This window comes from Triticum aestivum, chromosome 2D, assembly GCF_018294505.1.
Source record: "Triticum aestivum cultivar Chinese Spring chromosome 2D, IWGSC CS RefSeq v2.1, whole genome shotgun sequence".
In the NCBI taxonomy this organism is placed as follows: domain Eukaryota; kingdom Viridiplantae; phylum Streptophyta; class Magnoliopsida; order Poales; family Poaceae; genus Triticum; species Triticum aestivum.
The window spans coordinates 652,346,619-652,371,596 of record NC_057799.1 but is presented as its reverse complement, the minus strand read 5'-3'; the positions used below and the strand labels follow the sequence as shown (position 1 = coordinate 652,371,596).

The 24,978-nt window shown below is 45.3% G+C and overlaps 1 pseudogene; it reads right to left on the bottom strand.

Moving 5' to 3' along the window:
- Nucleotides 1-483: 483 nt before the first annotated feature.
- Nucleotides 484-22,273, bottom strand: LOC123056195 (receptor homology region, transmembrane domain- and RING domain-containing protein 1-like; annotated as a pseudogene).
- Nucleotides 22,274-24,978: the final 2,705 nt, after the last annotated feature.

Genomic DNA, 24,978 nt, shown 5'->3' with positions numbered 1-24,978 from the left:
TCTTTTTTTTTTGCTTCACTTTACGAACACCTCATGATAAACTCGGCCAAAGTTGATTAAGTTTACACATGTTTCTCGATAAATCTGGTCAAACTTAAATAAGTTTGATTTAAGACGAGATAAATGAGCCCCGTAAACCAGGACAGAGAGCAGTGATCAGACAGGATCATATATACCATACGCCAAGACTGATGCATTTAAAACCAATTTTACCATTACTTTCACCTCCATAACCACAAAGACAAAGCTCAAAAACATCATCCCTACGCTGTCTTATATACCTGCAATGTACACCCATAAGGGCGGAAAATAAATCCACCCAATCACTAGAAACACAACAAAAAAATCCAGAACAAAACATGAACAAATCTATGCAATCTCTCCCTCATTGACTCACTCTTCAGGCAACCAATTGCCTATGTTACAGTTACACGCCGCCCTCGATATATTCACAAGCCATGCCATCTCTTTCACGCACAACGAAGAAGAGTTCTGATCGAGCTTCGACTCGCCATAATCAGCATCCCGGCAGCGACTGCCCTGACGAAGCCATGGCGGACAGGCTCGCGTCCGAGTCGTCGTAGTGCCTCAGGTAGGACTGATGGAAGGACTGGGCCGACGATGCGTCCGCCAGGTTCAGGATCGCATCTGAGTCACCGCCGTGCCGCAGCAGCTGGGACTGCTGCTGCTGTGGTGACTGAGGGGCCATGGTGGACAGGCTTGGCCCTGACTCCCCACAGCGCCTCAGGTACACCGAAGACCGATGCTGGCTGGACGAGCCCAGGTAGTAGCCCGACGGCGATCCGTACCCAGAGTTGGGATGTAGGAAGAACCGGCGTGCGGGCTGGGTGACGGATAGCCGGAATTGTACATCTGTGGTGGGGCATAAGCGTAACTTATATTCACTGGTGGAGACAGGTGGTTACCGACCAGGGAGTGTGTGGAGCCTCCGCGGAGGAGCGAGGTGCGGAGGTAGGGCGATGACATGTTTGCAAGGTCTGCGCTGCTTCTGCTTATGCTCATGGTTGATGAGTTTCTGAAAGGTCTTTGGGTGTTGAGAGAGTGCGGGGTTCCGGAAGCAGAGTAGACCCGAGATATGGACTGCGACGAAGGACGCCGGTGTTGGGGCTGGACAGCAACAATGCGCTGCACAAATTCACCAACACGGCAAATATGCACACTACACAGCCCCCTCCACTTGTGATGAACTTTGAGGACAGCTTCAACCAACAAGTAAGCAGCGGAATAACACAAACAACATGCACAAGTGACACAGGATTTAACGTGAAAAAACCTCCTCAACTTGAGGAGTAAAAAACCACGGCTGTGGACCGACCGGTCCACGCAACTTCACTATGAGAATAATGAGTACAAAGTCTTCTCTAGAACCTCTAGAGAGATTTACAACACACTCTCCACGTTGCCAATCGGCAACAGCAACAACAACCACAAAAAGTAAGATTTCAGCAAAGCAGAGTTTACACAGCTTCTGTATCCTTCAGTGTTTTGCAAACTGCTCTTAAACCGCTGAACCAAACATCATCAAATTTGGCAGACAAGTAGACACACGAGTTCCTCAAATTCCCTCCAAATTTCAGCTCAATCGGACATCGTTTGCCTAGCCAAACTGTTCGTCTCCTAAAACTACTCTGTTCTGAAACTGCAGCAGTCAGAGCTGACAAAACCACTCTCAAATCTGATGCTCCACTGACCCAATCCTCAAACCAGCTAACGAGATCGAAGTGCTCAAAGTAAGGAACGAGCTCACCAAGTTTGGGGTCAATCCAAGCACGTTTGAGCCTCCAACCACCAACTTGAACACTGTCTAGTCAGATGCAGCAAATCTGGACAGAACCTCTGCTTCTTCTTCTTCCTCTCTCTCAGGTTGTGTTTTCTCTTGTGTGTTCTCTCTCACACTCTCATGAATGGCAGCCACCACCAGCAGAGGTGGAGTGGCTAGGGTTTTCTCCTTGCCTCACTTCCCTTAGAAGCGCTCTCAACCGTTGGATGCAGCGAATATCAACGGCTGACATGTGTTGGACTTAGGGGCTGATGTTGGGCTGCCAACACACCTCCATGTGGAGGGACTTAGCCCAACAAACTCCCCCTCCCGACATCATGGAGGGTCTCACTGCCTTCCGGCAGCCATGCCAGCGAGCCGGCGGCATACTTCAAGCTTCTTCCTTGTCACCACTTTAGTCAACATATCAGCCCCATTGTCATCGGTGTGAACCTTCTCAAGTTGCATTTTCTTGGAATACAACACATCTCGAATCCAATGATAACAGACTTCTATATGCTTAGACCTTGAATGAAAACTTGCATTCTTACTCAAGTGGATAGCACTTTGGTTGTCACAAAACAACACATACTTGTCTTGCTTAAAACCAAGCTCACAAGCCAACCGTTTCAGCCACAATAGCTCTTTGCTCGCCTCTGTTACAGCAATGAATTCAGCTTCAGTTGTATTCAGTGCCACACACTTTTGCAGCCTGCTTTGCCATGACACCGCTCCCCCTGCATATGTAACCAAGTAACCTTAAGTAGACTTCCTTCTGTCAACATCTCCAGCCATGTCAGAATCTGAAAAAGCAATCAGCTTGGCCTCACCGTCACCGAAGCAAAGTTTCAGATTTGTGCTGCCCCGAAGATATCTCAAAATCCACTTCACGGCTTCCCAATGAGGTCTTCCTGGATTGGACATAAATCTGCTCACAGTACTAACCGCATGAGCAATTTCAGGCCTTGTACACACCATAGCATACATCAAACTCCCAACCGCTTAAGCATAAGGAACATGATGCATTTCCTTTTTCTGCTCATCAGTGGTAGGACATTGCTTTCTGCTCAACTTAAAATGGGCTGCTAGTGGACAACTCACAACTTTAGCATTTTCCATCCTGAACTTCTGAAGTACCTTCTCAATATACTTCTCTTGAGACAAGTACAACTTGTTGCAATTTCTGTCTCGCTCAATTCTCATTCCGAGAATGTTCTTTGTTGGACCTAAGTCTTTCATAGCAAAACATTTGCTCAACTCCTTCTTCAACTTAGCAATCCTAGAGACATTCTTGCCAACAATCAGGATATCATCAACATAGAGCAATAATATGATGAAATCATCACCTGAGAACCTCTGAATAAACACACAATGGTCTGAGCCACACTTCTTGTAGCCTTGCTCCCCCATGACAGTTTCAAACTTCATGTACCATTGTCTTGGTGCTTGCTTCAGGCCATAGAGACTTTTCTTCAGCTTGCACACATAGTCGTCTTTGCCTTTCACAAGAAACCCCTCAGGTTGCTCCATGTATATTTCTTCCTCCAACTCACCATGAAGGAATGCAGTCTTCACATCCATTTGCTCAACCTCCAAGTTGAGACTTGCTGCCATGCCAAGGATTACTCTTATGGATGTCATCTTCACAACTGGAGAAAAGATCTCATCATAGTCAATGCCTTTTCTCTGGCCGAATCCTTTTACAACTAGCTTGGCCTTGTACCTTGGATGTGATGTGTGCTCTTCTTGCTTGATTCTGTAGACCCACTTGTTCTTCATAATTTTCTTGCCCTTGGGCAACTTCACCAACTCATAAGTATGATTCTTATGCAAGGAATCCATCTCTTCTTGCATAGCCTTTTTCCACTCCTTCTTGTGCTCATCTTCCATTGCATGTGCAAAGCATTCAGGTTCTGAACCGTCAGATAATAACACCACATATTGATCTAAGGGATACCTGCTGGAAGGAATTCGACCCCTATTGGATCTTCTGAGTGGAGCAGCTGGTGGACTTTCTGGTGCTGGTGCTTCCTGCTGATCCGGATCATCAACTTCAGCATCATACTCTTGCTGCTGCTGTTGGGGAGCTTCTTCTTCACCTGCACCACCATGTACATCACCATGTACATCTTCTGCATCTGCTTCAACTTGCACAGGAGCTAGAGCTGCAGGAACTGGGTCAGAATCAATCATGGCTTGCTGCTGGTGAGGAGGAACCTGTCCCTTTGTCTTCACAATATCCTCAATTGTTTGGTCTTCAACAAACACAACATCACGGCTTCTCACAACTTTCCTTGCTATAGGGTTAAACAGCTTGTAGCCAAACTCATCACCACCATAGCCAAGAAAGATACACTGTCGTGTCTGTAAGGGCATATTTATCCCTAAGATGTTTTGGTGATTGATGACAATGCTTTTGCGGACTAATCGTGTGCATTGAGTGTTTTCATAGATTCATCCTTTTGGCACGAGACGATTCCCTCCCCTCGGAGCTTGAAGCGAAGACGGTGTAGTCCTTTCGAATTAGTTTGGTGGACTAGTTTCATAGGGATCACCGTACTATCAAGAGGGGGTCCGCTTTGGAAAGGCTAGGGCGGAATCATCACGTACACTTCCTTTGCCCCCCTCCGAGCCTTTCCGCTTCTATGATGGGCTCGTTCCTCTTATCAGTGTGCCCTCTCTGGTCCCAGCAGTAGTACCGCGGGCCGGAGCGGTAGTACCGCTTGGGTGCTATAAGCGGTAGTACCGCGCCAGAGCGGTAGTACCGCTCTGGAGCGGTAGTACCGCTGGTAGCCCCCAGCCGTAGTACCGCTGCGGTCTCGTGCTAGTACCGCCTCGATTCGAGGGGTCTTTTTTCGTGTCGGGTTTTACGGTACTAGCCGCGACAGTGGGGGCCGTAGTACCGCTCGTTTGCGGTAGTACCGCCCTGCCACCGCGGTAGTACTGCTCTGGGCCCAGCGGCAGTACCGCGAGGGGGAGCGGTAGTACCGCTTATAGGGGCAAGCGGTAGTACCGCTGGCCAAGCGGTAGTACCGCTCTCTGCAGGGCTGAAGTGGGGGCAACGGTTGGATTGTTCCCCACTCTATATAAGGGGGTCTTCTTCCCCAAAGTTGACATACCTCTTCCCCCAAAAGCTCCATTGTTGCTCCAAGCTCCATTTTCGCTCGATCTCTCTCCCTAGCCAATCAAACTTGTTGATTTGCTCGGGATTGGTTGAGAAGGCCACGATCTACACTTCCACCAAGAGAAATTTGATTCCCCCACTTATCCCTAGCGGATATTGTTACTCTTGGGTGTTTGAGCACCCTAGACGGTTGAGGTCACCGCGGAGCCATAGTCCATTGTGGTGAAGCTTTGTGGTGTCGTTGGGAGCCTCCAATTAAGTTGTGGAGATTGCCCCAACCTTGTTTGTGTAAAGGTCCGGTCGCCGCCTTCAAGGGCACCAATAGTGGAATCACGGCATCTCGCATTGTGTGAGGGCGTGAGGAGAATACGGTGGCCCTAGTGGCTTCTTGGGGAGCATTGTGCCTCCACACCGCTCCAACGGAGACGTACTTCCCCTCAAAATGAAGGAACTTCGGTAACACATCCTCGTCTTCACCGGCTCCACTCTTGGTTATCTCGTCCCTTTACTTTCGCAAGTTTACTCGTGTTATATCTCTTATTTGCTTGCGTGCTTGTTGTCATTGCATCATATAGGTTGCTCACTTAGTTGCATATCTAGACAACCTATTTTGATGCAAAGTTTAATTTGGTAAAGAAAAGCTAAAAATTGTTAGTTGCCTATTCACCCCCCCTCTAGTCAACTATATCGATCCTTTCAATTGGTATCAGAGCCTCGTCTCTTTTTAAGGACTTTACCGTCCGAAGAGTATGGTTGACGTCGTAGACGGTGTGGAGGAGCACTCCGGTGTGAATCCGGTCTCGTCTACGGGAGATGGGGGAACCGCGGTCTCTCGTGAGGAATTAAATGTGGCGTTGGACACATTGAAAACCTCCATGACTACCGAGGTCGAAAGCATGTTTAATAAATACTTAGAAGGGCTTAAGCTTTCCACCGCACCGTTGAAAGTGGGTGATCCCGCCAACAAGGTGACGGATGCTACCTCCGACAAAGGGGAAGCTACTAGCGAGAAAGCTCCTTCTTCTAGTGGTAAAAAGGGCACCGGCATCTTTGCCCATGTGGAACCTCCACCTGTCTATGGTGGACCGCTCCCTTCCACTCATTTGAATCATGCCGGCCCGGCTCCTAAGATTGAGAAGAATGTAGATTTTGATTCTTGGGTCTATCGTTTTAAGCGTCATTTAAATCATGTGAACACTAACCTTTGGAGAATCATTGAAGAAGGTTTCTATCCGCATGACCGAAGTAACTTCACTCCTAGAGAAGTTGTGGATCATCAATTCAATGAGAATGCTCTCTTCATCATCCAAGAAGCAATCCCACCCGAAGATCTTCCTCATCTCCGGCCTTACACCGTGGCCAAAGATGCTTGGCTCCAAGTTGTTTCCCTCTATCGGGGAAGCGCAAGCATTCAACGCTCCAACTATGAAGTGGTGCAAGATGAAGCCGACGAGTTTGCAATGAAAGAAGATGAAGAACCTCGTGAGCTTTTTCGGAGAGTAACCAAACTCGCGGTCTCTCTCCGAGATCATGGAAGTAAGGACACGGATGACAATTGGATCAAGCGCAAATTCCTCAAGGCAATGATGCCCTACCACAAAGCCATGTCCTCCGTAATTCGTCAAAGGCCGGACTTCCACACCTTGTCATCAAGTGAAGTGTTGGATGAGTTTGTTGCTATGAGCATCTTGGACAAGACCGCCGACAATGCGGTTCTTCGCTCTCAAAGAGTAAAGAAGCCCAACCTTGCTCTAAAGGCCAAGGTTAGTATGGAGGAAGAGGATGAAGAGGAAGAAGAGGAGGGCAACCTCGAAGATACGAAGTATGCCTATCATGAACACATGGCTCTTGCTTCAAGGCAATTTTGGAGCAAGAAGAACACAAGGCCAAACTTCAACAAGAGCAATTCAAGTGGCGCAAAGGGCAAGCAACGAGTGAGAACTTGCTTCAATTGTGGCAATGTGAGCCACTTTGTTGCGGAGTGCCCTTACGAGAAGAGGGAAGACAATGGTGGCAAGCTCATTAGAAAGGACAAGGCCAAGTCGTTCCCCAACAAGAGCAACTTCACCAAGAAGACTCCTCCCAAGGCATTAGTGGTACAAGAAGAGTACAACGAGGATGATGACGATGATGAAGATGGTGAGTCGGTTGCCATGGCCTCCGTTGCCATTGCGAAGACTCCACGGATGTCTCTCTTCGACTCACCCAATGAGAACATCACCGCCAAGTGCCTCATGGCTAAAGCCACCAATAAGGTAACCTCCAACATCAAAACTACCATCATTAATCATCCTTCTTCGACGGATAGCATTGATGAACATGAGGGGACAAATGTGGAGGAAAATGAGTTTGAGACCTTTATGGGTAAACTCAAGGGTAAATCCAAGAAGCACTTCGTTGCTCTCTTGGAACAACTTGGTGAAGCCAATGACATGATCGAGGCTCACGAAGATACCATCTCTAAGATGGAGGGGCATAGTCGTGACTATGCCGATGAGATTTCGGATCTTTCCAATGCTCTTGACGAAGAGCGTGGTCTTCGTTTGGCTCTTGAGGAGTCATACAACGATGATCATGCTAAGTTAAAGAAAGATCTTGATCATGCTCTTGTTGTGTCTCGTGTGCTAAACTCCGAGAAGGCAAAACTTGGGGTTGATCTTGCTAGACTTAAAGAGGAGTTTGACATTCTCGACAAGGCTCACAAAGTCTTGAAGGGCGTTCATGCTAGCCTCAAGGAGTCTCATGATCAACTCCAAGTAAAGCTAACTAAGGAGAAAGCCACCTTTCCTCATATGGTGTTAATTGATAATGCAAATGCTACTAACCCTTGTTGTGAGCATGTGCATCTTGTTGAGGAGAATGCTAAGTTGAAGGAGCAACTTGAGAAAGGCCTTGTGTCATGCATACAAGGTGAGAAGAACCTCAACGACCTTTTGAGAAACCAAAAGGAAGTTGTGGCCAAGGAGGGGATTGGGTTCGCACCCAAGCCCAAGAACAAGAAGAAGAATGACAAGACCAAACGACCTCCTCCTCTCAAGCAAACTTTTGTGAAGGAGGGAGAGGGTACTTCCAAGGAGAAGAAGAACAATGCGAAGGGTGACGGTGTCAAGAAGGGCAATACCACCCCATCCAACAAAGCCGGCGACTTTAATCCTTCTTATGTGTTATGCCGTGCAAGTGATGGGCATGTTTATGCCAAATTTGTTGGTTCTCCTCATGAGTATATTGAATGGTCCATTTGGGTTCCTAAGACCCTTGTTACTAACATCAAAGGACCCATTACAAAATGGGTACCTAAAACCAAGCATTGATCTCTTGTAGGTGTTTGCTTCCGGTGGGGGATCATGGTTGCTCGATAGTGGAGCTACAAATCATATGACCGGAAGCAAGGACTTGGTGGTGGACGTGCACAAGATTCCATCTATGCCCACCAATGTCGAGTGGGGTGATGCCTCGTCTTCTAAGGTATTGGGACTCGGCAAAGTTGTCATTTCTCATGATCTCACGATCGAGAAGGTCATGCTAGTTGAGTCCCTTGCATACAATTTACTTTCCGTTCGTCAACTTGCTACCATGGGCTTTGCCACTTTCTTTGATATTGATACCGTGGCCCTCTTGTGGAGCAAGACTCTTAAAGTAGCCTTTGTTGGGCATGTCGAGAACGGTCTCTATGTGATTAACTTTTCGGAGCGACCCACTAAGACCGCGACATGCCTAATGGCTAAAGTTGACGTGGGATGGCTTTGGCATCGCCGTTTAGCCCATGTCAATATGAGATCTTTGCAAAGTCTTCTCAAGGGGGACCATGTCCGTGGACTAACGAACGTTAGTTTTGCTAAAGATCGTGCTTGCAGTGCTTGTATCGAAGGAAAGCTTCATGAGAAGGCTCACCCTCCCACGACTCTCATTTACTCGAAGAGGCCTTTGGAGCTCCTTCATTTGGATCTCTTTGGGCCTCCATCCTTTGATAGTCTTGGGGGTAGAAAGTATTGCTTGGTAATTGTGGATGACTATTCAAGATACACTTGGGTGTATTTCTTCAAGAGGAAGAGTGAGACCCAACAAACCGTCATTGACTTTGCAAATGAAGCCCAACGTCAACACAATGCAAAGATCTTGACAATAAGAAGTGACAACGGCACCGAGTTCAAGAACTACACCTTGGATGAGTTTCTTAGTGATGAGGGGATCAAGCATCAATATTCCGCACCTTACACCCCTCAACAAAATGGTGTTGCGGAGAGGAAGAACCGGACGTTGATGGATGCGGCAAGGACCATGATGGCGGAGTTCAAGTCTCCATACAACTTTTGGGCCGAAGCCATCAACACCGCGTGTCATGCTTCAAATCGGCTCTATCTCCGCAAAGGCTTGAACAAGACTCCATATGAGATACTCACCGGTAACAAGCCCAACCTCAAGTACTTTCGGGTGTTCGGGTGTAAGTGTTTCATTCTCAAGAAAGGTGTTCGTTTGTCTAAATTTGAGACTAGAGCTCATGAGGGCATATTTGTTGGTTATGCTACAAACTCCCATGCTTACCGTGTTCTCAATAAGTCCACGGGACTTATTGAGGAGACGTGTAACGTGGAGTTTGATGAGAATAACGGCTCCCAAGTGGAGCAAAGTGGTACTTGTGATGTAGGTGATGAAATTCCTCCCCAAGCCATAAGAAGAATGGGTGTTGGTTATATCCTACCCATTGAGGAACCCCTTGTGGCCGAAGGAGAAGGACAATGCTCCACTCAAGTGGAGCCATCACCAACCCAAGACCCACACGCTTCCGAAGAACAAAGTGAAGGCCCTCAACCTCATGAACAAGATCAAGGGCAAGATCAACCTCAAGATGGTGGTGATCCACCAAATGATGCCCAAGGTCAAGTTCTCCCCCTCGAGCAAGTTCAAGATCAAGAACAAGCTCAAGACGACGCTCAAGATGATCAAGTAACCCCTCCTCGTTTCACTTCCGAGGAGGAATTGGAGCGTCGTGCCGCTAAGATCGCTTCCAAGCTCACCACCAAAGGTCATCTCATGGAGAATGTGGTTGGAAGCCTAAGAAAGGGGGTAAGCACTCGTAGACAATTAGCAAACTATTGTGAACATCATGCGTTTGTTTCTTGTGTCGAACCCCAAAAGGTTTATGAAGCGCTCGAGGACCCGGATTGGCTCAATGCCATGCATGAAGAACTCAACAACTTCGAACATAACCAAGTGTGGAAATTAGTGCCAAGGCCAACCGGGAACCATAATGTCATTGGAACCAAGTGGATATTCAAGAACAAGCAAGATGCTCATGGGATCATTGTTCGCAACAAGGCTCGTTTGGTGGCACAAGGCTACTCCCAAGTCGAGGGTATCGACTACGGTGAAACCTTTGCCCCCGTCGCTCGCCTTGAATCTATTCGTTTGTTGATTGCTTATGCTTCTCATCATAATTTCACGTTGCAACAAATGGATGTGAAGAGTGCTTTTCTTAATGGTCCCATAAATGAGTTGGTGTATGTCAAACAACCCCCCGGGTTCGAAGATCCCTATTTCCCCGATCATGTGTATCAACTCCACAAGGCGCTCTATGGCCTTAAACAAGCCCCACGTGCGTGGTATGAGCATCTTACGGAGTTGTTACAAGATCGTGGATTCGAAATCGGGAAAATCGACCCCACTCTTTTTACTAAGAAGGTCAAAGGGGAGTTGTTTGTGTGCCAACTATATGTTGATGATATTATTTTTGGTTCCCCTAACAAAGCCTTCAATGAAGAATTTGCCGCTCTCATGACCTCAAAGTTCAAGATGTCTATGATGGGAGAGTTGAAGTTCTTTCTCGGATTCGAAATCAAACAAAGAAGAGAAGGAACCTTCATCAACCAAGCCAAATACACTCAAGACATGCTAAAGAGATTCAAGCTAAGTGATGTCAAGCCGGCTTCCACTCCAATGCCCACCAAGTGCCAACTTGACATTGATCCCAATGGTAAAGCGGTGGATCAAAAGGTATATCGCTCCATGATTGGATCCTTGCTTTACCTTTGTGCATCTAGACCGGATATCATGTTGAGTGTGGGAATTTGTGCACGGTTTCAAGCCGCACCTAAGGAAAGCCACTTTGTGGCGGTCAAGCGAATCTTTCGATATTTGGCTCATACCCCAAACTTTGGCTTATGGTACCCAAGAGGAGCAAACTTCAAGCTTGTAGGTTATTCGGACTCCGATTGGGCGGGAGACAAAGTGGATAGGAAGTCCACTTCCGGAGGGTGCCAATTTCTTGGTTGCTCTTTGGTAAGTTGGTCTTCTAAAAAGCAAAGTTGTGTGTCTCTCTCGTCCACCGAAGCGGAGTATGTGGCGGCCGGGAGTTGTTGTGCACAACTCTTATGGATGAGGCAAACTTTAAAGGATTACGGTGTCATTTGTGACAAAGTGCCTCTTTGGTGTGACAATGAAAGTGCCATCAAGATTTCTCTCAACCCGGTGCAACACTTCAAGACAAAGCATATTGAGATTCGGTATCACTGCATCCGGGATCATATTAGGCGAGGGGAGATCGAGCTCAACTATGTCAACACTCATGATAACCTTGCAGATATTTTCACGAAGCCATTGGATGAAGCAAGATTTCGCGAGTTAAGGCATGAGCTAAATATCATTGATTCGAGCAATGTGGTTTGAACCTTTGCACATCCCTCACATTCATCATGCATTCTTGTCTAGGTGTAGGCATGGACTTAGGGGGAGTGTTGTTCTCTCAATGAACTCTTCCTCCCCCCATAATGCATAAACTAATCTCACTCTTTCACATTAGCCATTTTTTATGGTACTTGTGCTTCAAAGACGAGCTTTGGTCATGGGCCCAAGGATAATTCTTCGCGGTGCCATACCAATTGACTCAAACATAGGTGGCCTCGGCCACCGCCCTCTCGTATAGAGGCGTGTGGTTCTTGTTCTCTTGTTGATGCTCTTGTTGGTCTTCTTGCCGTCGTTTCCCGTCTTTCGTCTTGTGCCATAGGTGTTGAGTCTTGTTTTGAGTTGCGCTGGGCGGTACTACCGTTGTGAAGGCGCGGTACTACCGCTTATGTGGCTAAGCGGTACTACCGCCCATCACCACGGTACTACCGCTGAGGGGCGGGGCCAGGGGTTAAGTCATGGGCAGGGGTGGTTTCCTCCTCCCCATACCCATTTGCTTCGTCCCCTGGTTCCTCTTCCTCTCTCTCCAGCGCCATCTCGCTGCGGGAGGGCTCCGGCGGCCCTCCGTCTCCGGACCGTTCCTTTCCATTTCCTTCGGTGGAGTCGATCCCCACCTCGTCCTCTTGCCATGGATGCCGGTATTGCCCCCGTTCCTCTTCTCTTCTTGTCTAGTTTTCAGATCTCGCGTCTTAGGGGCAATAGTGGTTGCATCTCTAGATTTTTGGCCAAATCTAGGCTTGAGTAGGTTGGAGAAGGCAACTAGACTCTTTGAATTGATGTTTGGTAGGTTTATTTTTGAATTTGGCATCCCCGGTAGTGCCGGATCTGACCACGGCAGTAGGGCTCCTCCGTGCCCCGTCTCGGGCGGTACTACCGCCCATCTGGCGCGGTACTACTGCTGGAGCGGTACTGTCGCTGGTGCGGTACTGCCGCTGTGCAGGCACGGTACTACCGCCGGATGCCCAGTTCCATCGTTTCCTACCACATGTTGATCCATATTTGTTGTGTTTATTTGGTTTTGATCGCTCCTTCTGGTTGTTTCGTGTGTCCGTGTGTTTGGTTCCAGGTGATGAACATCCTGAGCAGCAAGTCCGCCGTGTCAACCCCGGGCGTTCAACGTCATGAAAGCGGTACCGCTCATCTGAGACTGCGGGTGGTTCTTCCAGTGCTCCACCGCCGCCAGTGGGTGCTTCCTCAAGTGCTAATCCTCCTCTCAAGAAGAAGACTGCCAACCGGCCGAAGCCAAGTGGCAAGAAGGTGACTGAGATGTCTAGCAAGGAATTCTGGGACAGGCGTCGCCGCAACCCATAGGAGGAAGACCAAGAACCCAACCTTGTCAATCGCCCGTTCTGGAACCGGTTTCAGTATGCCACCTACTTTGATGTGATCAAGGCTAAGAAGAACCTCTTTGTCAATGTTCATTCCATCAACACGGATGCTATGGAGAAGGACCCTGAGTACTTTGGTGATGCCCTTCAGATGTGCTCTCAGTTGAACATTCTCAGGATCATGCAGTTCAACAAGGACTTTGATGCAGATTTGCTGGCTCAGTTCTTTGCCACTGTCCACCTAGGAACTGATGAAGACAGGACTCTGACTTGGATGACTAATGGGAAGTTGCTAGCTGTCAAGTGGCAGGCCTTCATGGGGTTGCTTGAGGTGGAAGATCAAGGGCTCGAGACTCCAGTCGGTTTTCGTCCTCACCAAAATGTTACCTCCACTCACAAGCAAGCCCTCTGGCCCTACTGTACTCGGAAGGTCAACCCTGAGACCAGGAAGGAAACCTATGAGTTGTCTGCCTATCTGGACATCCTTCACCGTATCTTCCGCGAGACTCTCTTCCCTCGTATCGGGAATCTGGACATGGTACACTCTTATCTCGTGGACATGCTTCTCTTCTGCCAGCGTGAGAAGGAAGCAAACACTGGCGAGTCCCTGGACATCTCTTATGTCATGTGGTCTGAACTTCTTGCTGCTATTTCTGAGCGCAAGTGCCCGATTTATGGTCCGTTCATTATGTTGCTCATTGAGAAGGCCTGGAGACGTACCTATCCTGAGGAGCAGCTGGAAACTGGAGAGTTGGTTTCTCATGAGATCAAGCGTCTGCGGAAGAAGGATAATTGGGGCATTCCTAGATCTGGAGTTCCATCTTCTGCTGCTGCCATGTAGACCGAGGGTGAGGCTGATGCAGATGATGACGATGAGGATTATGTGCCTTCTGGGACAGAGCCTTCTGTGGCAGAGCCCTCTTGGGCAAAGAAGCTCAAACACAAGATGAAGAAGCTGTTCTGCATGGAGTCTCACGGTCAGTACATGACTCATGTGGCTGAGAAGAAGGCAAGGGGACGTCACAAGGAGCTTATGCGTCAGTTGGGTGCGACAGTCACCAGCGGCTCTGAGGGTCAGATCACTGAGGAGGAGGAGTGGATCCAGCAGCACTGTCCGTGGACCGATTCAGATGCCGAGCAGTTTCCGGCCGAGGACGGCGGTGCAGATGATCACGCAGAGTCCTGATGTTCGAGATCCTCAGCATGCTCTCACCTGGAGCTGTAGGTTAGCTCTTTGCCCCTTTTGGTGTCTCGATGCCAAAGGGGGAGAGAGTTTAGGGATTTGCGTCGTTGTGTTGCGAGTGTGTCTTTGTCTTTGTGCTTTCGTTGTGTTTGCTACCTTGTGCTTTGTTTGGTTTTGTGTTCAGTGACACCTTAGTTCCAGTCATATGGTGTGAGACATATGCTACCCTATCCTTATCATATCTTTATCTTTGTCTCTAGTCATTTGGTCTCTCATGAGTTGCATGCTTATTATGTTATATATCCTGCTCTCTTGTATCTCGCTTAGGTTGTTGGTCTCTAAATACAGGGGGAGTATTGATCCTAGTATGTGTGTCGTGCAGTCCAAAGCACTTCTCTTGATGGCACACATCTAGGGGGAGCCCGTCTATATTTTAGAGATTTGGGGTTTGCTTATGTCCTTTGTCTTTTCCCAGTTGTGCAAATCCCGTATTGTCATCAATCCACCAAAAAGGGGGAGATTGTAAGGGCATATTTATCCCTAAGATGTTTTGGTGATTGATGACAATGCTTTTGCGGACTAATCGTGTGCATTGAGTGTTTTCAGAGATTCATCCTTTTGGCACGAGACGATTCCCTCCCCTCGGAGCTTGAAGCGAAGACGGTGTAGTCCTTTCGAATTAGTTTGGTGGACTAGTTTCATAGGGATCACCGTACTATAAAGAGGGGGTCCGCTTTGGAAAGGCTAGGGCGGAATCATCACGTACACTTCCTTTGCCCCCCCTCCGAGCCTTTCCGCTTCTATGATGGGCTCGTTCCTCTTATCAGTGTGCCCTCTCTGGTCCCAGCGGTAGTACCGCGGGCCGGAGAGGTAGTACCGCTTGGGTGCTATAAGCGGTAGTACCGCGCCAGAGCGGTAGTACCGCTCTGGAGCGGTAGTACCGCTGGTAGCCCCCAGCCGTAGTACCGTTGCGGTCTCGTGCTAGTACCGCCTCGATTCGAGGGGTCTTTTTTCGTGTCGGGTTTTACGGTACTAGCCGCGGCAGTGGGGGCCGTAGTACCGCTCGTTTGCAGTAGTACCGCCCTGCCACCGCGGTAGTACCGCTCTGGGCCCAGCGGCAGTACCGCGAGGGGGAGCGGTAGTACCGCTTATAGGGGCAAGCGGTAGTACCGCTCTCTGCGGGGCTGAAGTGGGGGGTAACGGTTGGATTGTTCCCCCCACTATATAAGGGGGTCTTCTTCCCCAAAGTTGACCTACCTCTTCCCCCAAAAGCTCCATTGTTGCTCCAAGCTCCATTTTCGCCCGATCTCTCTCCCTAGCCAATCAAACTTGTTGATTTGCTCGGGATTGGTTGAGAAGGCCACGATCTACACTTCCACCAAGAGAAATTTGATTCCCCCACTTATCCCTAGCGGATCTTGTTACTCTTGGGTGTTTGAGCACCCTAGACGGTTGAGGTCACCGCGGAGCCATAGTCCATTGTGGTGAAGCTTTGTGGTGTCGTTGGGAGCCTCCAATTAAGTTGTGGAGATTGCCCCAACCTTGTTTGTAAAGGTCCGGTCGCCGCCTTCAAGGGCACCAATAGTGGAATCACGACATCTCGCATTGTGTGAGGGCGTGAGGAGAATACGGTGGCCCTAGTGGCTTCTTGGGGAGCATTGTGCCTCCACACCGCTCCAACGGAGACGTACTTCCCCTCAAAAGGAAGGAACTTCGGTAACACATCCTCGTCTTCACCGGCTCCACTCTTAGTTATCTCGTCCCTTTAATTTCGCAAGTTTACTCGTGTTATATCTCTTATTTGCTTGCGTGCTTGTTGTCATTGCATCATATAGGTTGCTCACTTAGTTGCATATCTAGACAACCTATTTTGATCCAAGTTTAATTTGGTAAAGAAAAAGCTAAAAATTGTTAGTTGCCTATTCACCCCCCCCCCCTAGTCAACTATATCGATCCTTTCAGTGTCTTCGAATCAAGCTTTGACCTTTCATCTTGAGGAATATGAACAAAGGCCTTGCACCCAAAAACCTTCAGGTGGTCATATGAGACGTCCTTGTCACACCAGACCCTGTGAGGAACATCTCCCTGCAAATTATAACTTGGTGAGAGATTAATAAGATAAACTGCAGTCATCAAAGCCTCACCCCAAAAGTGTTTACGTAGCTTTGCACTTGACAGCAAGCATCTAACTCTCTCCACAATTGTCCTGTTCATCCTCTCAGCAAGACCATTCAGCTGTGGTGTCTTCGAGGGAGTAAATTGATGCCTAATACCTTGCTGCTTGCAATATGCATCAAATGGCCCAATATACTCTCCTCCGTTATCAGTGCGAGTGCACTTGATCTTCTTCTCAGTTTCTCTCTCAACTGAGGCTTGGAATTGCTTGAATACACCTAGTACTTGATCTTTGGTCCTCAAAGTGAAGGCCCAAACTTTCCTGGAAAAGTCATCAATAAAAGTCACAAAGTACTTAGCACCACCAAGAGATCTTACCGACATTTTGCAAACATCGGAATGTATCAAGTCCAGCTTCTCGGGCTTCTTGTGAGGAGGTAGAGTCTTGAAGGCAACTCGGTGTTGCTTCCATGCTAGACAATCTGAACATTTCTTGATGTGAACTCCTTTCACACCCTTCAACAATTTTTTCTTCACTAGCACTGTCATCCCCTTCTCACTCATGTGCCCAAGTCGCTTGTGCCATAGAGCACAATGATCATCCTTCTCTACTGCATTGACAGAAGCACTAAAGAGCTTAGCATGAACATGATACAACACTGAGACCATTTTACCTCTTGCAACAATCATGTTGCCTTTGGTGAGCTTGTACTGCCCCTTTCCAAAACTGCTCAAGTAATCATCTCCATCAAGCAAACCAACTGAAATAATATTGAGACGAAGTGCCTCAACATGCCTCACAGATTTGAGGACTAACCTTGTACCATTTGTGGTCTCCAAATGCACATCTCCTTTTCCAATGATGGCTGCTCTATCATTGTTCCCCATCTTCACAACACCAAAATCACCTGATATATATAGTTAGTGAAGAGCTCTCTGCGAGATGTAGCGTGAATGGTAGCACCGCTGTCCGGTATCCAAATCATATCGTCACCATCCACAAGGTTGACGGTTTCATCAGAAACAACAGTGATCTTCTCCTCAACAGTGGAACCAAATCTGCCCTCAGTTTCTTCATGCATAACAAGCATGATGTCCTCTTCTACTGCAGTAACTCGGTTGCCCTCTGTGTCACTATCACTGTCAACTTGCTTCTAATCTTGCTTCTTCTTTTTCTTTTTGTCTTTCTTCCACTTGTCACATTGCCACTTAATGTGGCCCTTCTGATGGCAGTGATGGCACTCATAATCAGCATACTTACTTTTTGATTTGTTCCTACCTCTTTCTGCCCCTTTACCTGGACCTCTGCTCTTGCTTCTTCCCCTGGACTGAGTGACCAACACCTCTGAATGTGAGGAAGAACTAGCTTCAGCCACCTTTCTGGACACTTCATTTAGTACCCTGGTTTTCACAAGATTCCAAGTGACAACTCCATTAGGTGTTGAATTGCAAACTGTGACCTTAAAGGTCTCCTAGCTATCCGGTAATGAGCCTAGTAGCAGCAAAGCTCTCACTTCATCTTCAAATGTAATTCCTATTGAAGAAAGCTGATTTATAATGCCTTGGAATGTATTCACATGATCTGCAATTAGAGTGCCCTCTTTGTACCTCAAGCACATCAATTGTTTGATCAAGAACATCTTATTTGTACCTTCTTTCCGGGCAAACAACTCTTCCGATTTCTGCCATAAGGTGCGTGCATGTGTCTCATCAATGATATGGTTCAAAACATTATCATCGACCCATTGCCGAATGAACCCACAAGCTTGGCGATGAAGTGCCTTCCACTGACCTTCCTCAATGCCCTCCGGCATCTCAGTGGAGAACACTGGCTTCCAGTATTCTTTCACATACAACAAGTCCTCCATCTTGCCCTTCCATGCTTGATAATTTGTACCATTCAAAGATATCATCCTGCTGGTATTCACTTCCATCTTTCACCACAAGAAACTCAGCAATTTGCACAAGCAAACCAAGGCTCTGATACCACTTTGTTGGGGCTGGACAGCAACAATGCGCTACACAAATTCACCGACACGGCAAATATGCACACTACACAGCCCCCTCCACTTGTGATGAACTTTGAGGACAACTTCAACCAACAAGTAAGCAACGGAATAACACAAACAACATGCACAAGTGACACAGGATTTAACGTGGAAAAACCTCCTCAACTTGAGGAGTAAAAAACCACGGCTGTGGACCGACCGGTCCACGCAACTTCACTATGAGAATGATGAGTACAAATTCTTCTCTAAGACCTCTAGAGAAATTTACAACACACTCTCCACGTTGCCAACCGGCAACAGCAACAACAACCACAAGAAGTAAGATTTCAGCAAAGCAGAGTTTACACAGCTTCTGTACCCTTCAGTGTTCTGCAAACTGCTCTTAAACCGCTGAACCAAACAGCACCAAATATGGCAGACAAGTAGACACATGAGTTCCTGAGATCCCCTCCAAATTTCAGCTCAATCAGACATCGTTTGCCTACCCAAACTGTTCATCTCCCAAAACTACTCTATTCTGAAACTGCAGCAGACAGACTTGACAAAACCACTCTCAAATCTGATGCTCCACTGACCCAATCCTCAAACCAGCTAACCAGATCGAAGTACTCAAAGTAAGGAACGATCTCACCAAGTTTGGGGTCGATCCAAGCACGTTTGAGCCTCCAACCACCAGCTTGAACACTGTCTAGTCAGATGCAGCAAATTTGGACAGAACCTCTGCTTCTTCTTCTTACTCTCTCTCGGGTTGTGTTTTCTCTTGTGTGTTCTCTCTCACACTCTCACGAATGGCAGCCACCACCAGCAGGGGTGGAGTGGCTAGGGTTTTCTCCTTGCCTCACTTCCCTTAGAAGCGCTCTCAACCGTTGGATGCAGCGAAGATCAACGGCTGACATGTGTTGGACTTATGGGCTGATGTTGGGCTGCCAACACACCTCCATGTGGAGGGACTTAGCCCAACAGCCGGCTTATTGGTCTGGGAGGGGATGCTCCCACGCTCGACCGGAATGTGGATGACAGAGAAGGCAAGTGTACTACGGAATGATCTCCGAGGCAGGAGGGCCTGTCATTCCAGCACCTGCATCTCGCTTGTATACGGGGCAGAATGATCTCCAGGATGTGAGCCACATGTCCATACAAGCTGCATGGAACTCTGCAAGGCAATTCAAACAATTATCAGAGTGTTGCCTTGGGAAAAAAACTGATACAGATAAGCTGATTGTATGGAAGGAGATTCATCCAATTGGTTCAATTTGTAGTACTTTCTTTATTGCAATACTAGTTGACTTTGTAAATCTACAATGTTAATGAGTTTGACAGAAATGAATTTACACACACGCTGTTACAAGGAAATACAGATGCAGCTGTGAAAATTTCAAGTGCAGCACCAGTATTTATATTGTTATGTTCTTAAGTACTTTTTAAGTTCCAACTGCATGAAAATAAATGCACAAAGTAATTAAGTACTCCCTCTGTATATTAGTTTACAGAGGGAGTAAATTTTACTACACAAAGACACAGTCATCATGCCAACAAATTCATAGACTAGCACAGAACATTATTGTTAATACCATATCCGGAGGTCGAAGAAGTACAACAAATAGAGGTGACTAGTTTTGCCTAAAATACTATGGGCATGACAAAGGATCAAATATGCAAAGTACTACAGTTTTTATAAAACAGAATTTTGGCGAGACATACTGTGACGGCAAGGCAGCACTCTTATCTGTTCTCCGCATTGTAATCCTCCAAACAGGTAGCTAAAATGTCAGACATGGCGAGCAGCGATATGAATGAAATCGCCATGATCGACCAGGCCGAGTTCTTGAATGTCGGTATTATCCACACCTCCACATCAGTACGGCCTGAAAATTTCTTCAGCACCTCCCCTCAGACCTTTAAGATGAACACGGCGTATACATGAATACCACTTGAGCTTCCAGCCACTGTTACACCTAGTTCTCAGTTAGAAAGTGCAGAGAATATATGATCCGAACAATATTAAAAGAAACTATTGAAAACTATAAATGTAGGAACAGTTCTCGAAAAATAAACACAATTTCAAAAATGTTCATATTTTCAAACATGCTCGGGATTTCAAAAAATTCTCACAATTTCTGAAAATGTTCACTAACTGTAAAATAATATTCCTAGTTTTTCAAAGTACTCAGAGTTTATTCTTTTTTACAAATTTTAAAAAATTCTCGGAATTTCAATAACTATTTCTGTTCTACAGTACCAACAGTGCAGCCCAGTTGAGCATCCCTATACGTCGCACGCGCTGTTGGATACGGCAAACCCTATACGGCGCCTTCTGCGCTCGATACAGTGTATTTTGCAATTCTACGCACACCCTCCTCCCAGTGTTCTGGGCTCGGCCCATTTTCTTTTCTTTTTCTGTCTTTTTTTCTTTTTCTGGGCTCGGCCCATTTTCTCTATACCTGCAGCGCTAAATAGGATTTGCCTCGAATTTCTCCCGCACAGTTCTAATTTTTGAAAGGCTAGAACGAAGAAAAAGAAAAGAAAATGGGCCGAGCCTAGAACGGCGCCTGCAGCGCCCCGCGCTGGGCCGGCCCATTACTATGTATCTTAATTTGCAAAAAATGAAACACCGTGACCTCGCGAGTCAGACTTCGTCAGCACAACCGCCACGCTACAGAGCAGCATCTGTCAAGATTCAAATATTTCATTCTTTTATTCCTTCCTTCTCTTTTTTCTTTTATTCTTTTTTCCTTATTTTCATTTTCGTTTTCTGTCTTTTTTTTTCTTCTTCCAGGTTTTCCCCCATCGATTTTCATGTGTTTTATTTACTTAAGTACGTGAACTTTTTCAAAATCGATGATGTTTTTTCTAAATTTGCTGATTTTTTTTTCAAAATCGGTGAACCTTTTTTAGTGAACTACTTTTAACAATTGGATGTTTTTTCAAATTTGATGAACTTCCTTTAAATTTGTTGAACTTTTTTTGAAAATTGATGAACTTTTCTGAAATTTGATGGACTTTTCCTGAAATTCGATGAACTTTTTTTCAAATTGATGAACTCATTTTCATATTTATGAACTTTTTTCCAAATTGATGAACTTTTTTCAAATTCTGTGAACTTTTTTACAATTTCGATGAACTTTTTTTCAAATTCGATGAACACTTTTTCAGTTTTGATGAACTTTTTCTAAACCGATGAACTTTTTCAAAATCGACGAAAGTGTTTCAAAATGAATGAAGTATTATTTCAAATTTACTGAACTTTTTTTAATCAAATTCAAAGAACGTTTTTAAAATTGGTGAACTTTTTGTTCAAAATCTGTGAACTTTTTTCCAAATTTGTGAACTTTTTCAAAATTTTGTGAAATTTTTTGAAATTCTGAATTTTTCTCAAATTCACGATTTTTTTCAATAAAAGTGCACGGATTTAGCAAAAAAATAAGGAAAAAAGCGAACAAAACCGTTACAGAAAAACAGAAACAAGAAGAAAAAAAGCTAGAGAAAGATTAAAAGGAAACAAACGATGTCAATGAGCATTGGCTGGTCATTGGCGTTGTGGTTGGCGCAGCTCTATGTGTAGGCTGAGGTCCCGCGTTCGAGGTCTGCTCCCTCCATATCTCTTTTGCAGTTTCAATCAGAAAACAAAAACAATTGGGCCGGCCCGCTACGACAGCGATAACCTCTAGGACAGCACACTTTGTTGTCAGCACATCATCCTTCCTTTTCTTTCTACTCCCTCCGTCGCATAATGTAAGACGTTTTTTGACACTACTTACATTATGAGACGGAGGGAGTAGTTTTTATTCTGTTATAGGCTGTTTTTCCTGTGATATTCTCGTTTTCTATTTTTCAGTTTTTCTTTTTTTTTGTTTTCTTCTATTATTCGCAATCTTTTTCAATTCAAATTCATGAGCGTTTTAAAACTTTTTCGTGAACTTTCTTTTGAAAACCATGAATTTTTTTCTATTTCATGATATTTTTTTCCAAAATTGAAGGAACTTTCTTCTAATTCATGAACCTTTTGTTTATAAAGGATGGTGAATATTTTCAAATACCTTCAATTTCCTTGAACATCGATGCATTTTTTCCCAAATTCGATGATTTTTTCAAAATCTTGAAGTATTTCAAATCTTTGACTTTCAAAATCGATTAACTTTTTTCCAAATTCAATAACCTTTTAAAATCAATGAATTGTACTCAAATTCAATGTTTTTTAAATTTATGAATTTTTTTAAAAATTGATGAACTTTCTTACCAAAATTTATGAACTTCTTTCTAATCCATTGGCTTTTCTCATTTGCATGAATTTGTTTTCACTTTTTTACGAAAAGTTTTCAAATCCATGAACTTTTTTCAAGTTTGGTTTTTTTTCAATTTTTATGCGAAGTACCTTCAGCTTTACTATTCTTTTTCATTTTTTTATGAACATTTGCTGAAGTCGATAGTTAACCAGTCAGCACTTCAACATGTCAACAAGGAGAACTCCCGATTGAGCGAGTGCAACAAGCACAATGATTGTTTCTTTGCCGGAGCGCAACGATCGTTAGTTGAACGAGTAAAACAACCAGCCATTTTTTCGCATTTAATGGGCTGTCCCACTCTGCGTCACGCCCGGGCGCCTACAGCGCTAAGTGGCACTGAGAGCGCCGAACAGGACGTCCCATTGGATACAGTGGGTGTCTAATAGTAGCACCTGTCGCTATGACACATAGAGCATTTGGTTTTTGGGGCTGGCCTGTTCTACCGCACACTTTATTCATTGCATCTTTGTCAATTGGTTTTCTATCCAAAAATATACATTCTTTGGTTTTAGGGTTTTCGGATGGTTTGTCCATTTTGATTTCCCGACAATACAAATATTTATTTATTTAAAAAATTAACATATTTCAAATTATTAACATGTTTTAAGAAATTTGAACATATTTTGAATAATCATGATCATTTTTAAAATCAATTATGAATAGTTTATGAAAATTCTGAATACTTTTTGAAGTTCATATCTTTTTTATTTTCTGAATTTTTTACAAACTTTTCGTATATTTTTGAAATCTCATAAATATTTATCACAAAAATAAAATATTCGTGAAACGCTTTGGTCATTTATTTGTGAACATTTTCGTATATGAACTTTTCGTATATGAACATTTTCTAATATTTGTGAACTTTTTTTGAAAATTCTTTGGTCATTTATTTTCGCAAAAAAATTAACATTTTTAAAACTTTTTTAACATTTGTGAAACGCTTAGAAGAAAGTCAGAAAAAGGTAATGAAAACCTGGAAAAAACGGGAATGGAACCCGAACGTATAAGACGATTGAAAGAAAATCGGCTGGAATGATTTTATCATAGGCCGCCATATGCTAGTGAAGCCTTGTACGTTTACTCGACACTTTTGGCGCAGTGGGTGTCAAATAGAGATTACTTCCTAGTTATTCTTCCTGTGTGTCTTTTTCTGTTACTCTTGCGCAGATCGTTGGTTCGTGACTCATTAATCCCTTGGGCTGCTAACACCTTTGTTGTATGGTTGTATTTTTCTTTTTAGATTTTGAGGAAATGCTAACACCCTTTTGTTGTATGACTAATGAATCTCCCACAACAAAAAAAGTGTAATGAATCAGGTTTCGTTAAGTAGTGTGCAAAAATGCTATTCTTCACCCACTGCGAATAATATTGCCTTTTTTAGGCAAGCGAATATACTGGCTAAATAGTAGGAATCGTGCACCCATCCCTCCTGCGAGCCTGGCCCATTTACCTTTTCATTTTTCCTCTTTCGTCGGACGCACCACACTAGTCCATGTTTGATGGGTAGCGCGAGGGAATAGCCTGTTTTGCGTGACCGATTTGACCCTCAAGTTGACCTTTGATCAAAAAACGTTCAACATGAAAGTTGTTCGTCTTGTCGAAACGGTCAAGACCGCTTTTGGGCTCGTTTCCATCCGAGATCGTTTACCATATAAAAAATTACCTGTAAGGTGCAGCCAGTTTAAACCGAACGATTTTGGAAAGTTCGGAGAAACCCAAGTTTTGGACGTGAATCCAAGCATTTTCCTTGCACGGGAAGTCCAGCCGCCTCTTATATACCTAAGGGGTGACGGCCGATTAAACAATACACAATCGATCAATCAATCTACCACTTTTTATCTTTTATCTTTTCTCCGTAACCCTATTTCTTCTTCTTCCTCGTTCTTCGTCTGTTCTTATTGTTGGAGGGCGGCGAACCTCAAGGCCCTAGGGGTGATCAGGTCGACCTAGGGCAGCCCATATCCGCCGCACGCCCTGACGGGGTCCCTCCCGGGCGCATGGGGTTTCAGGTCTTCAAAAGCGCCCGCCGGATTGTCTTGCGTACCGTGCTTTCGGACGGGTCTCCTTTGACGTGAGCTGCAATGCATCACCCCCGGCGTCGAGGGTACACCGTGATGTGTTCGTGTGCGAACACACTTTTTGGCGACTCCACTGGGGACGAAGATTTAAACGGTCTCCGGCCCGTTCTTGCTACGAAGAGATCGTCATCTAGGGTTTGCAATCTACAAAGGTAATATGAATACCCAATTCACTTATGTAGATGCAAATAATGCATATGTTGTTGCTAGATCGTTTAATCAGCATAATGTGTCGGCTAGCCCTAGTTTTATCAATCAAGCATCTAGTTATGCGCAACAGCCGATTCAGAATAATCTTCATGCTTCAACTTCATATAATTTTAGCAACATGCAACATATGTATCCCAACTACCATGCATCGGCAACCCCAGAAATTTATATGCCGATGAATAACATGATG